At 42.8% G+C, this 13765-nt stretch overlaps 1 long non-coding RNA gene across 1 annotated transcript in view; it reads left to right on the top strand.

The window, feature by feature from the left end:
* LOC309836093 overlaps positions 1–13548 on the top strand; it is a 38960-nt gene extending 25412 nt beyond the window's left edge. The window contains exons 3-4 of the long non-coding RNA XR_014298095.1: positions 10534–10599; positions 13523–13548. This is a non-coding gene — a long non-coding RNA (uncharacterized lncRNA). The remainder of the gene's footprint in view (positions 1–10533; positions 10600–13522) is intronic.
* The last annotated feature ends 217 nt before the right edge of the window (positions 13549–13765 follow it).

Genomic DNA, 13765 nt, shown 5'->3' with positions numbered 1-13765 from the left:
TTTCATAACAAATACTTTGTAATGATCCCTTTACTCTCCTGAAACAAAATTCATAGATAATATAACATCTACATGCATAACTTAAAAAAAACTAACATCCAAATAGTCATGTAAAAGAGAAATAAAAGGGAAGTAATTTATAACAAAACACTATCAGTTCCAATATGTAATTGCTCAGGCATAGCTCCCTTAGAAGACATAATGATGCAATAAGAATCTTGCAAGTACACATAGAACCACTGTGATTGCAATAGCTATAGATACTGGCTGATACAGGTATGCTGATGACACAAATCATTGTTGGTCATCTAATTTTACAAAATGTGAACACTTCTTAGGAAGGTTCTGAATAACATAAAGTTTATGATAGTTGCATTCCTGGAAAATTTAGTAATATTTAAGCTGTGTAAAAAATGCTTTGCATTTATATGTGAAATGGAATTAGGCTCCAGGTTCAGATAATCGAAGTTTTTTCACCTACATGAAGACTGGGAGGATATATAAAGTTGTGTAGGATGTGGGGCCGTTGACCATTGCACTGACCCATGAATTGCAGAACATCTAGTATCTAACGCCAGCCCTAACCCTACCCACTGAGTGCTGGCAGTGCTTGCTGATCATCAAAACATCACACTTGTAAATTTCCCAGGCTAGAGGTGACATCATGCTTGATGAGAAACACTGGTTGATGGGGTCAGCATTTTTGAGTTACCAGTGATTTTCACTGGGAGAGATGATAATAATAAAGTTGACATTCGTTGAGTACTAAGTATGTGCCATCCACTGTTCTAAATAAATATTTAATCTATTTAAACTCATTTAATCCTCACAACAACCCTACTAGGTAGGGTCTATTATTATTCCCAATTTACAGATAGGGAACTTGAAACTTACTAAGTTTAGGCAACTCATTCAAGAAAACCTAGCAAGGGAATTTCCTGGTGGTCCAGTGGTTAGGACTCTGTGCTTTCACTGCTGAGGGCTTGAGTTCAATCCCTGGTTTGGGAACTAAGATCCCACAAGCCGTGCTATGTGGCCGGGAAGGAAAAAAAAAAGAGAAAGAAAAAAAGAAAAGAAAACCTAGCTGGTAAGTAAAGAAACCGGAACTCAAACCTGGGCAGTCTGGTGCCAGAGCCTGTGTGAGTAACCATTGCACCCCACTGCTTTACATCAGAAGCTGGTCAGTCTTGAATCACTTCTCCCCAAATAATAGTGATTCCATTATAATTTATCAGCGTGTCCTAAGCTAATCTGACTAAGCCTGCTGCTGGGGAAATTGATCAAGATATTTGACTCCCTTTCTAGCTGTCCTGCCCCATTTCTCACTTATACACACACACACGTGGCAGTCACATTCTTTTCTTTCCCTCTGGCTCACTGAAAGGAATGATGATATCAAAGCTACTGTAGATCTCTGACGATGGTGGTAAGGACTGGAGAAAATGAGTCAGGAGCCATTCATTGGAAAGATCATGTGTGTGTGTTGTCACTACAGATGTAGTAACTTGGTTACAGTTGCTTGGTAACTATTCACCGTTATACGTAATTAAAAAAAATTGAAACTGGCTCTGGTAAAAGTCTACACGGCTTTTTCCACCGCTTTTACAATCTCTAGTTCTCACTACTGTCATGGGAAAACAAAAAGCTAGTAGCTCCATGCTTTACCTTTCCCCTTAACTCCTCCCTTGGGTTTGGCAGCCACTGCTAACACTCTTTATGCCAAATTTTGCAGATTCAGACATTTGAATGCAGGGCATGGAATTGCTTCACAGTAGCTTTTTAGATTGCTAATTTTAGATATTTACTGGCAAAACCGTAACACTCCTTCACTGAAGGAGAAGAATTAAATACATTTTGTATTTGGAGTGGTCAACATCCTACCACACTGATTTTTTTAAAAAAATAAATATCGTATATATGTATATATTTTTAAATAAATTTATTTATTTATTTTTGGCTGTGTTGGGTCTTCGTTTCTCTGCGAGGGCTTTCTCTAGTTGCGGCGAGCGGGGGCCACTCTTCATTGCGGTGTGCGGGCCTCTCACTGTCACGGCCTCTCATTGCGGGGCACAGGCTCCAGACACGCAGTCTCAGTAGTTGTGGCTCACGGGCCCAGCTGCTCCACGGCATGTGGGATCCTCCCAGACCAGTGCTTGAACCCGTGTCCCCTGCATTGGCAGGCAGATTCTCAACCACTGTGCCACCAGGGAAGCCCTACCACACTGAATTTGAATGTAGTAGTACCCCTAGTCTGAGAGGTGGGACCGGTGGAATCCCAGGATTTTAGGCCCGAGGTGCCAGTAGAGCCCCACTCCTCAGCTAGAGTGCATGGCTGCCCCGTGACAAATCCCCAAGGTGTACTTGCTCTGGGACCTTGGGTACGTTACTCAAACTCTTCAAGACTCACTTTTCTCATCTGTGGGTGGAAATAGTACTAGTCTCTAACTCAGTGTTGTTGTGGGGGGTGAAATGAGATGATGGGTGTCCAACAGCCAGGCCCGTGGGCACCTAAGCAAGGAGTAGCGTGGGACACTAACTTAATATCATGAGTGCTCCAAGGTCACCAGACCTTTAAAGGTGAGATGCAGATGTTCAGGGGGTGTCATTAGTGGTCAGAGGTTACGAATTACATATTTAGTCACCCATGCAGTCCCTGAAAAACATTTTAGTAATTTGTCAACTTTAAAAATCGGGAGATTTCATGTAACAACCTGAATTTCTGGCTTCTCTTAAAAATGTGGGAATGTCTGTAAATCTGCCATCTTTCCTACCTGGCAGCAATAAACCTGAACTGAGATGGGGTTGTACCCCCAGGCACTCTCTCTTCATTTGTCACCTGCCAGCTCCAAGCATTTGAGTTAGCTGCTACCCGGTATGCAGAACATCTTAACCAGTGCCTGTACCTAGAAATTGTAATAGCCATTGTGTGTCCAGCCCTTCCCACGTAGAGGAGCTGGGAAGCAAGAACCCAGTAAAGCAGAGTTACTGAAAGTCACATCATCCAAGAACTCCTGTAACTGAACTGGAGTATCAGTAAGCTTACTAGTATTAGCAGCTTTAGGCCCATTCTTGAGAAACATTTCAAGCTAGTGGACAAGAATGTATTTACATGCCCGTCACATTGGGGTATTTAGCTGGAAATTCAAAAGGAAGTTCTCGAATCAGGAGAATGGCTCTGGTCAAATAGTATTTATATGGCCTGTCTTTTTCCCTTTTCTAATACATCTAGACAAAGCCTAGTTTTGAAATACTCCTGGATGCCTCATTGATCTTGATGGGGGAGGGGAGAGTGGGAAAATAGGAAATTCTCAAAATACTCTTAAAACATGATTGATAGACATCCTTGATGTAACTAAACACTTCTGCCATAGAGTATGAAATGAGAGAAGTGGCAGTAAGCAAGGGGCAATTTGGGGCCCTTTGGCACTTTATTCTCCTCATGAGTACCTGCCACAAGGCCCTGCAAGTAAATAAGTAAATATGCAACCAGGTCAAATAATCCTTTTTGCTATTGCAAAAGAAGCTGCAAGGTAGGTTACCCATGGCCCCCCACTGCCCCCCTGACTGATACCTCTAGACCCCTGTGGCTGATGGCAGCTTGCACCCCTCTTGCTGAAGGGTACTGTGAGTTAAAACAATGGGGATCGGGTCCCCTTCCTCAGAGCTGGCCATCCTTGCATTAGCGGATTCATAGCAAAGAAGGAGGTGGCTTTATGGTTTGTTTCTCTGAAATCCATCTGACCCCACCCAACTCCCCTTCAAACTTGATCCAGGTGCTTGGTTGGGACTGTGATCTGAGTTACAGGATTTTAAAAAGTGACTGTGCTTGACTTTGCCCTGTTAGGGCTCCAGTATTCTGCGGAGGCCCCTTTGGCTGTAAATACTTCAGAAAAACTGAACATGAGGAACATAGAGACAAATTAGATAAATTAAAAAAAAAACTTTTTATATAGTGACTTCCCAGTTAGCAAGCAAACTGTCCTCCCCCACAAAGCATATTTCAGAGGTCAGGCTGAACTCAGGTAGAAATAAGTAAGCTCAACTGAACGGCATGTTCTTAAATCTAAGATTGAAATGTGTGGCAGGATGTCCAGGAAGCACCTGGCATGAATTAGTTTCTTTGATCCTCACAATCACCGTAAGAGGTAGGAACTATTACTATCCCCCTATTTTTTTTAATTTTAATTTTAATTTTTTTAATTTTATTTATTTTTGGCTGTGTTGGGTGTTCGTTTCTATGCGAGGGCTTTCTCTAGTTGCGGCAAGCGAGGGCCACTCTTCATCGCCGTGCGCGGGCCTCTCACTATTGCGGCCTCTCGTTGCGGAGCACAGGCTCCAGACGCGCAGGCTCAGTAGTTGTGGCTCACGGGCCTAGTTGCTCCGCGGCATGTGGGATCTTCCCAGACCAGGGCTCGAACCCGTGTCCCCTGCATCGGCAGGCGGATTCTTAACCACTGCACCACCAGGGAAGCCCTATCCCCCTATTTTGAGTAATGAAACTGAGGGACAGAGAATAAGGTAACTTGCCCAGTCCCAGAGCTAGTAGATGGCAGAGGTAGGGGATGAGCCCAGGCAGCCCCACTGCAGGGTCCGCACTGTGACGGTGAGATGAATTTCTGGCCATCACAGGTTGCTGACCTCTCCGGGGCAGGCCTCACAGTGACAGGCTGGTGCACTTGTTTATTGTGGCATAGCCATTTTGCATCATGACACAGCATAATGCCATAAGCCCACAGGGACTTCATCTTACCTTTAATGACCTGAATTAGGTCTAAGAAAACTGCTAGCCAACAGTGACAGAATACTTAAATCACTTCAATGCCTTAAAAAGTGATTATATTTAATTCTCTTTGCTTTTGAATTTAGGTTCAACCAAATCTCTACTCTTAGCTACACATTAAATAAATGTGGTCACTGCCTCCCTTTTCATCTTCTTAAATAATGGCTCTGGACCCAGAGTTAATAGCCCTTTCTTGAGTTCAAGCAATTCAAACAGCAGATGGGGCATCCTGGCAAATAAGGACATTTCTTCATGGCATAACGCTGTCCTTGGTGTCCCTGATGGCCCTCTGTTGGTAGGATAGGTTCTGTGGGTTGTGTTTCCAGTAATGGCGGTGGACTTGTGCTGATCTGTCCCCAGCAGAACACCCTTGTGATGAGGGCTGGGATTTGTGAGATGCCTGGCCAAAGTGGGCCAAATCTGTGGTTTTGGAAGAGTGAAGCTGCCTGCCTGGTATAAGGAGGAATTTAGGTTGATTGGCACCAAACACAGAACTTTCTCCATGCATCTGTGTGTGGAGCATGTCCGTCCTACTAGTCGGTCTCTGCTGTACCACTTCTTCCGTTTTTTGCTTATTTATCAGTTAACCTTCAAATTAGAAATCCATCCTGTTTTAGTCTTTAAAGCCTTGATATAATTTGACTTTAGTTGGGAAAACAAATAAACCAACAAAGAACACAATCAGACAACTTGTGAGGCTCCCCCTCTCCTATAAGCTGTGGTAATCAGATATAGCTGGTACGAGTGTGGGTCCTTGGATCAGGCTGCCTGAGTTTGAATCCTGGCTCTGTAACTTACCAGTTGTATAACCTTAAGCTCTGAGTGTCTCAGTTTCTTCATCTGTAAAACAGGAATAATAATAAGTGATGCTGGAGGATTAGGATGCCTCATAGTAAGACCTCAGTAATTATTATCTCTATTTCCCATCTTCCTCAGGTCGTTCAGTGTTGTCTGTGACAAAGTTAAAAGTTATTTGTTTTGGTAACAAAAAGTTACTTTTATTGTTTTGGGTCTCCCTCTTTTCTTTTTGCCTCTTGCACTGCTGTATGACAGCTCTGTTGTACCAAATGGCCTCTTCCTGTGATTAATATTTCAAATCTATAACTAGTCAAATAAACAGATACAAAAAATAAATTAAAATGTACTTAGTACTAAGTACATAGTACTTAGTCTAACCTCACCCAAGTGAGGGCAGATGCTTGGCTATTGCCATGGTGATGCACAGTATTTTGTAAAACACTTGGCCTGGGGGACAGGTGATGAGTCATACTCATGGCTGGGTGGGGAGAGGGCAACTGCTTTCAATTAAAACCGCCAGCCAGACCAATAGCTGAGTTGGGAGACTCCCCTGTTTCCTGCAGTAAATCAGAGACATCTCAGGTCTGGGGGTTTGGTTGTACACATGGTTCATTTGCCATGTGAACATTTTCTCCTATTTTCTTCCTCTGGGTAGAGGGAACTATAGATACCCTTTTGCTCTTCCATGTATGTCAAGAAACTGCAAACTTAGTTCTGATAAAAATAAGGTCTGTTTTCCCGTGCAGTCCTGACACAACTAAACCTAGAAAAGGCTTTTTTTGTGAGCTGCTTCTTCGCTCATTCCCTGTCTCTTCACACATACTCATTGTCCGTAAGTAAGGCATGCTGAAATGTGTTATTCAGCATTTTCTTTTTAGTAGGAGTTAAGCACATGGGAGGACGTTTTTCAGACAGAAGTGTTTGAACAACTACAGGCATTGTAATTTCAGGATGGAAAATCTGTACCAGATACTCTGGAATTTACTATCTGGCTGAAGTCAGTAAATCCGCATCAAGCAAGCTGAGAAGCAGAGTGACATGCTATCCCCTATTAGGATGTGCCATGGGTCTCGAGTGGTTAGTCTGGATTAATATTGCTCAATTGTCATTGATCATCCATAGCATATTGGGCAGGAGCAGAATTTACATATACCCTCTAGGTCTTATTGAGCTGTCGTCATGCCCAAGGTAACAGGCTAGGCCACGAGCAGAGATGTAACCACTCTAAAACACAGCTCTTACCTTCTGAGAGTTTCTAATCTAGGCGAGAGAAGACAAAAAAAGCAGGAAAAAATAATTAGCAATAATATGATGCACAAGGTAATATAAAATGAATAGTATCAGCAATGGGTGGTGATACATGTGTGGAAGAGAGGGAAATCGCCATGGGTTGTGGTCAAGGCAGGTGGGATTTGAGATGAACCTTGAAGGATGGGTAGAGAAGGGGGAGAGGGCACTCAGGAACGGGAAAGACAAGAGCAACATGCAAAAGTCGAGTCTCAGCACTGGAACTTGGTCTAGGAAGGGGTGTCAGCACAGGCCTAAGGAGGGTCAGAAACTGAGGACAAGGCAAGGCATAGGTGGGGGGTGTTATTAGCCTATAGTGGGGGGGTGGGCGGTCAGCAGCACAGAGCCTAATGATTGTGGAGCCAAACAAAACCAGGAGACACATGTAGAATCCAAAGGAGGCTATTTAAAAATTTGTGAGTTATGGCCTTGCCAAGAAAGGAAAAGACGAGGAGAATACAGAATTTGGTCAACTCAAATCATGCAATAAAGCACAAAAGTTTACAACGTAATTCCATTAGGATCAGAAGATCTGATGATATTACAATGACTTGAGAGCCAAAGAGAGGTCTCACTAATAGAAAAAAAATCAAAAGTAAAAGCAAAATATACTAAATCTACGAAGTCAATTTTAAATTACTTAAGGGCATTTAATTAATTTGTGAAGACACACCTTAAAAGTGATTGTTGAATTTTGCTTGATTAATAACTAGAATATGAAGATTTATACTAGAAATACTAGGCTTTAAATTTTAACTTTAATAAACCAAATGTTAATCTTAAAAATCAAAGCATCTGCAAATAATTTTTTCTCTGTACAACTGGACACCAACAACTTGATCTTGGTGTGGGGCAGGTTTCAGTAGCAGACCTTCTGGGGAGGAAAACTGTGGCTGCTGCTGAAGGGCAGGGATGGCTGCAGGCCCAGCACAGCGTGGAGGTGTCCACGGTAGGCCAAAGGTTGTTCAGGCAGGCAGGTGGTGAGCACCAGAAGAGGGCTGTCAACCGTTGGGATTGAGGTTTGGGGAGGGACTTTAGTCCCTGGAAGCATGGAAAGGAACAAGATACAATGACAGCATAGGATCCCGGGCAGGAAATGGAGTCAGCTGTCAGACATTCTAAGTGGCAAAAGGTCTTCTCTCAGAAGGTAATTGAGCACAGGGAAAAAGAGAACTTCTTATAAGGAAGAACATGTGGAAATCTAACTAAATATTTTGCTTTTGCTTTGTATCTAATGAAACCCTATGTAACCATGAATAGAACTGGTACTGGTCTCTTTGTTATACTGGACATTAATTATCATTAATCTGGACCTTTAAGTAGAATTCAGTGTGCGCTGAGATCGGGCCACAATTCAGAGTCTTGATGTAAAGCACATAAGAAAAGGAGAGCTTTTAAAAAATAATACTGATTTAGGTCCCGCTGCTGACCAACTGAATCAGAATCCCTGGGGTGGGGACCTGGCATCACTGGGTTTTTTTTGTTTTGTTTTGTTTTTTTGCTGTACGTAGGCCTCTCACTGTTGTGGCCTCTCCCGTTGCGGAGCACAGGCTCCGGACGCGCAGGCTCAGCGGCCATGGGTCACGGGTCCAGCCGCTCCGCGGCATGTGGGATCTTCCCTGACTGGGGCACGAGCCCGTATTCCCTTCATCGGCAGGCAGACTCCCAACCACTGCGCCACCAGGGAAGCCCCATCACTGTTTTTTTTAAAAAGCTCCCCCCATGATTTTATGCACATCCAGGGCTGAGTTTTTGAACCACCAGTGTGATGGAAACCATGTTCTGAACTGGAAGCTGAAAGACTAGTCTTAGAGTCCCTGGTCTGAAATAGCTCACGGTGTATCCTCAGGGAAGTCATTTTGACTCTCTGGTTATCTGTTTACTTCACTAAATAAGATTGGTCCCTAACTAGTTCCAACATTCTGTGATTCACTGAGGAGAAACTGCCTACTTTATTAGCTCAGATACTGACCTGTCCACAACCACAACCCAATGGCCCACTCATTCTGGAGGAAGTTCACACCGGAAAGCAGATGCTTGTAGTCACTCCAGAGGCAGGCAGGGCTGGTCAGGAAAACAAATGAGAAGAGAAACAATAGCAACAACAAAAGCAGACTCTTCCCTTGGCTTGCCTGCATCCTTGTTTCTAAAGTAAACTTGAGGGCTTCCCTGGTGGTGCAGTGGCTAAGAATCTGCCTGCCAACGCAGAGGACATGGGTTCAAGCCCTTGTCCGGGAAGATCCCACATGCCATGGAGCAACAAAGCCCGTGCACCACAACTACTGAGCCTGTGCTCTACAGCCTGTGAGCCACAACTACTGAGCCCGCGTGCCTAGAGCCTGTGCTCCGCAACAAGAGAAGCCACCTCAATGAGAAGCCCACGCACCGCAACAAAGAGTAGCCTCCACTCGCCACAACTAGAGAAAAGCCTGCGCACAGCAACAAAAACCCAGTGCAGCCAAAAATAAATAAATAAAATAGATACAACATTAAAAAAAATTAAAAAATGAAATAAACTTGAACAGGCAAAGAATAATTAACTCTCAGGAGGCTTATGTCTTGTGTTAATTTTCTACTGTTGCTGTAAAAAATTACCACAAATTTAGCATTTTAAACAACACAGATGCATTATCTTATAGTTCTCTAGTTTAGAAGTTTGACATGGTTTCACAGGGCTAAAATCCAGGTGTCCACAGGCTGCATTCCTTTCTAGAGGCTCTAAGGGAAGACTTGTTTCCTTCCTCATTTGGGTTGTTGTAGTTCCTGCTGTTGTAGGACTGTGATCCCTGAATCCTTGCTGGCTGTCAACTGAGGGCTATTCTGGAGACCACCCACGTTCCTTGACTCATGCCCCCTTTCCTCCCTCTTCAAAGTCAGCAATGGTAGGTTGAGTCCCCCTTACCCTTCCAATCTCTCCTTCTCCCCTTTCTTCTCTCTAATCCAGCCAGGAAAGTTTCTCAGGACTAGTGTGATAACATGGAACCCACGCATATAATCCAGGATAATCTCCCTATTTTAAGGTCCTTAACTATAATCACATCTTCAGAGTCTCTTTTGCCATGTAAAATGACATATTCACAGGTTCCAAGGATTGGGATGAGGATGTGGGGGTGGGGGAGCATGGGGCGAATAAGGCAGTTTTCTGCCCACACTATGCCTCTAGGTGAAGATTTTTTAAAAAGATAGGAAACAGGAGTGGGAGTTTGTGGTATGGGGTAGGTCTGAGTTTTATTTTCAGAATCACTGACTACTGATCCTGGAGGGGATGAAAATATTTATCTGATATAAATGGTTTCCCGTAGTAGGTAGAAGGGAATCCCAGACACTGAGAATGATAGGTCTCGTCTTTCTTTTTAGTTCAGGCATAAGGAAATAGCATGTCTAATTCTATTAGTGTACATTCTTTGAGAGCAGGCATCAGGGGCTAAAAACACCCTACCTTCTGGGCAGAGCTTTTCATCCCTGTCCCATGGAATTCTCTGCTTTTCTAGGGATCCTTTTTAGAAAGAAGGTCTGGCCCTGTTGGTTATGCTTAATTTGCTTCCAGTTCATCTTCTTTAGCACTAACAACATCAAGGAATGGAATTTGGGGCATTGACAAAATGAATGAAAGAAGCTTCAAAAAAGATGAAAATAATTTCTATTTTTCAAATCCTCCATATATTTAGGATCTGAACTCCAGGTTGGATGGCTTTGAACTCTTAATACAGGCATGGCGAGGATCTATTTGTTCAGTAAGTGTTTATTGGGTGCCCACTGAATACAAGACACAACAAGTCGAAAGATCTCTGGGAGGAAGAGGCAGGGTGGTGTTCTAATCAAAACAGGCATGGAGCCAACTCTGTGTTCTTGTGAAAGGGCTGGGCTTGTTGACTTGGAGTGTGTGCACCTCCCACAATTGTTTGATGGAAGAGAGGACTCTGAGTCTCCCTGGAGTTATGTCCCTTAATTATATAGTCAATTAATTATTCAAAAGATTGCTTCCACTTTATAGCAGGAGGAAAAAAGATACAGTCTTTTGACTTTTTCTTAGCTTTCTTAGGAACATTTTTTCCTGGCACACTCTGGCAGAGAAAGGAAACAGGTTTGTTTTGAAGAGGATGGAAATATTGCATTCCAGTGCTTTCTACTCTGGTGGTTGATTCTGATAAGTGGAATTTGGAAAATGTTGCTGGAAAAAAATGATTTTTCCTGATCTTCCATTGAAATGTTGTGCATGACTTTCTCTATGTTAATTTAACAGTTTCTTTGATTTGAAGGATTTCAGTTCTGGATATTGCAGTGTGCCAGAGTGGGAAAAGCACAGACGAAGAGAGACAAATGGGCCTAGATCGAAACCAGCCCTGCCACTCCTGGGTTATGTCTTATTTTGTGGGTCACTTAATCTCTCTAAGATGTTGATTTCCCTGTGAGGGAAATGAGATAACATCCACCTGCATTAGCCAGGGTTCTTAGTTTATAACAACAGAAACCGACTGCACATTTAATTGCACACTTAAGCAGATAAGGATTTATTAAAACGGTATTGGATAACTCATGGAGTCTCGAGAAAGGAAAATGCATAGGAACAGGAGAGGCCAGGCAGCTGCCAGGACTACAGGGGAAGTATGTTACAAATACTTCTCCTCCACAGGTGGAGACAGCACTGTCCTGTAGCTAGACACTGATGCTGCTGACACTGGACACTGGATGTTATATGGTACCTTTGCCCTCTCTGCTTATGGAAACTCAGGATTGCTGCCCCCCTACCCCACCACCGAGTCAGTGGATTCTCTGCAGTCTCTAACTAGTGTCACTAACTTCCAATTCAGTGTTTGGGGCAAGGTGTGTCTGCTTGGAGAACTTAGGTCATCTGCTGTTCTCTAGCAGTGAAGGAATCTGGGAAAGCAAGTATGTAGTGTTTCAGCTTTCAGTGAGAGGTGGGCTCTCCCCATTCACCCAAACTCTGAAGACTGGAAAATTTCCAAACACAGGAAGAGCATCCAGATGCCAGGTAGCCCAAAAAACCCCCACAAAAAAACAAAAAACACCCCCTACTGGAGTCCATTCCATTGGTAGCCCAACAGTGACCTACCTCCTTTCCCCTATATTTATACTTCCAAAAGAAAAAATTTCTCCCACTCAACATAACGCAACTATAGTTTGTATAATTTAAAATGCTTTCACTTTTCCCCCAAGGGGCATACAAAAGTCTCATTTGTTCATCTCCATATTCAAGATCTGTAGGTGGTGTCCATTCCTTCTTCAGGTCTAGCATGATCCCATCTCAATGTTCTGTAATATTACAGACTGAGTTGTAAATTTAATCATCACCAACGTACCCTATGTAAGAGAGAGAAAGAGAAAATTAGTTTAAATATGTATTTACATATATATCATTGCAAGAAAGAAACTATGGATAAATGCTATATTCCATGCTACTGCATCAGGTCACAAGGCCAAAGTAAGTATTTGACTTCCCTCCTTCATTCCCCCATTCCACATCCTTTTATCTTGGCAGACTGATGTTCTTTATACAGTGGTGGTGTGACCCAAACCTCCACTCCTGGGGATCCAAGCCTTTGGCAGTCCTATCTGTATCTTTTCATTCTGGTCATTGGACATCATGGCAGTACTAGGAGTTACCTCAAGGATCTCCTGCATCCAGCCATCCTCTTCCCAGCCTTATTATATGGCAGCATCCCTATTTCCTCTTAATAGTCAGGGTCAACCATCTCTAACAACTCTGTAACAAGCAGAAAGCCATTTCACCAATGGCATCAGGAGTCTGACCTTGTAGTTGGCTTTTCAGGGCATGTTGAGATCTGCTCTGGTCAAAGGCTCAGGACGATGAGTGTCGGTGTGGGTCAATTGATAGGAGATGAACTGGCTTCCACTCGTGCAGTGCCTCACTCAAATGGCAGAATCATCGGGGGAGGCTGTAACAGTCTCATTGGACAAGGAGGGAGTGGCAGCTTTGGTTGATGAGTGAGAGTGAGATTTTTGAGTGCTCTGAGTTGGCCAAATGATACCATATTTCCCAATTCCAGTACAGATATACCTTGGAGATATTTTGGGCTCAGTTTCAGACCACTGCAATAAAGCAAATATCGCAGTAAACGGAGTCACACAAATGTTTTGGTTTCCTGTGCATATAAAAGTTATGTTTACACTATACTATAAGGTGTGCAATAGCATTAGGTCTAAAAAAACAATGTATATACCTTAATTAAAAAATACTTTATTGCTAAAAAGTGCTTACTATCATCTGACAATGCAGGGTTGCCACAAACCTTCAATTTGTAAAAAATACAATATCTGTGAAGTGCAATAAAGTGAAGTGCAATAGAACGAGGCATGCCTGTACTTGGAGTTAAATTCTTTATGCTCAGTGCCCTGAATCTCTGCCGTTGTTGATCTCAAAAGGTCTTGCAAGGCTATGAATTGAACACATAATTTGGTGACCCACAGAATCAAACTTTGTGATGTTTTTTTACTATCTCAGTCTCGTGACCATAAGAGATAAGAGTTTTATATTTATTTTTTAAGCATTTAAAAAATTGTGGTAAAATACAGATGAGAGCTTTAATTTTTGAGATACATAGTTTTGGATTTCAGTCTACGTTGTACAGGTAAAATGTAGGAATTTGTGCTTATTATTGTCTTCGTTCTGTCCAGTAATATTAGAAGAAACCACTCTACTACACAGTCCTTGGAATGGAATTCCCTGTACTGTTCATATTGGTCTATGATTGTTTTGGCCGTCATATCTTCCCTGCTTTGGTTCTTTATGCCACGTGACCACAGGTAAGCATTTAATTAGCAGAGATTCTTCATAGTTCCTGCTTCTCTGGGTCACTAGCTTCTGATTCAAGTCTGGATCTGTCTATGATAGGTGGCCCAGGTTTCCTGCTAACTTCC

Source organism: Grampus griseus (assembly GCF_964374135.1).
Source record: "Grampus griseus genome assembly, chromosome: 1".
Lineage (NCBI taxonomy): Eukaryota > Metazoa > Chordata > Mammalia > Artiodactyla > Delphinidae > Grampus > Grampus griseus.
This window is presented reverse-complemented; position numbering and strand designations above follow the sequence as displayed.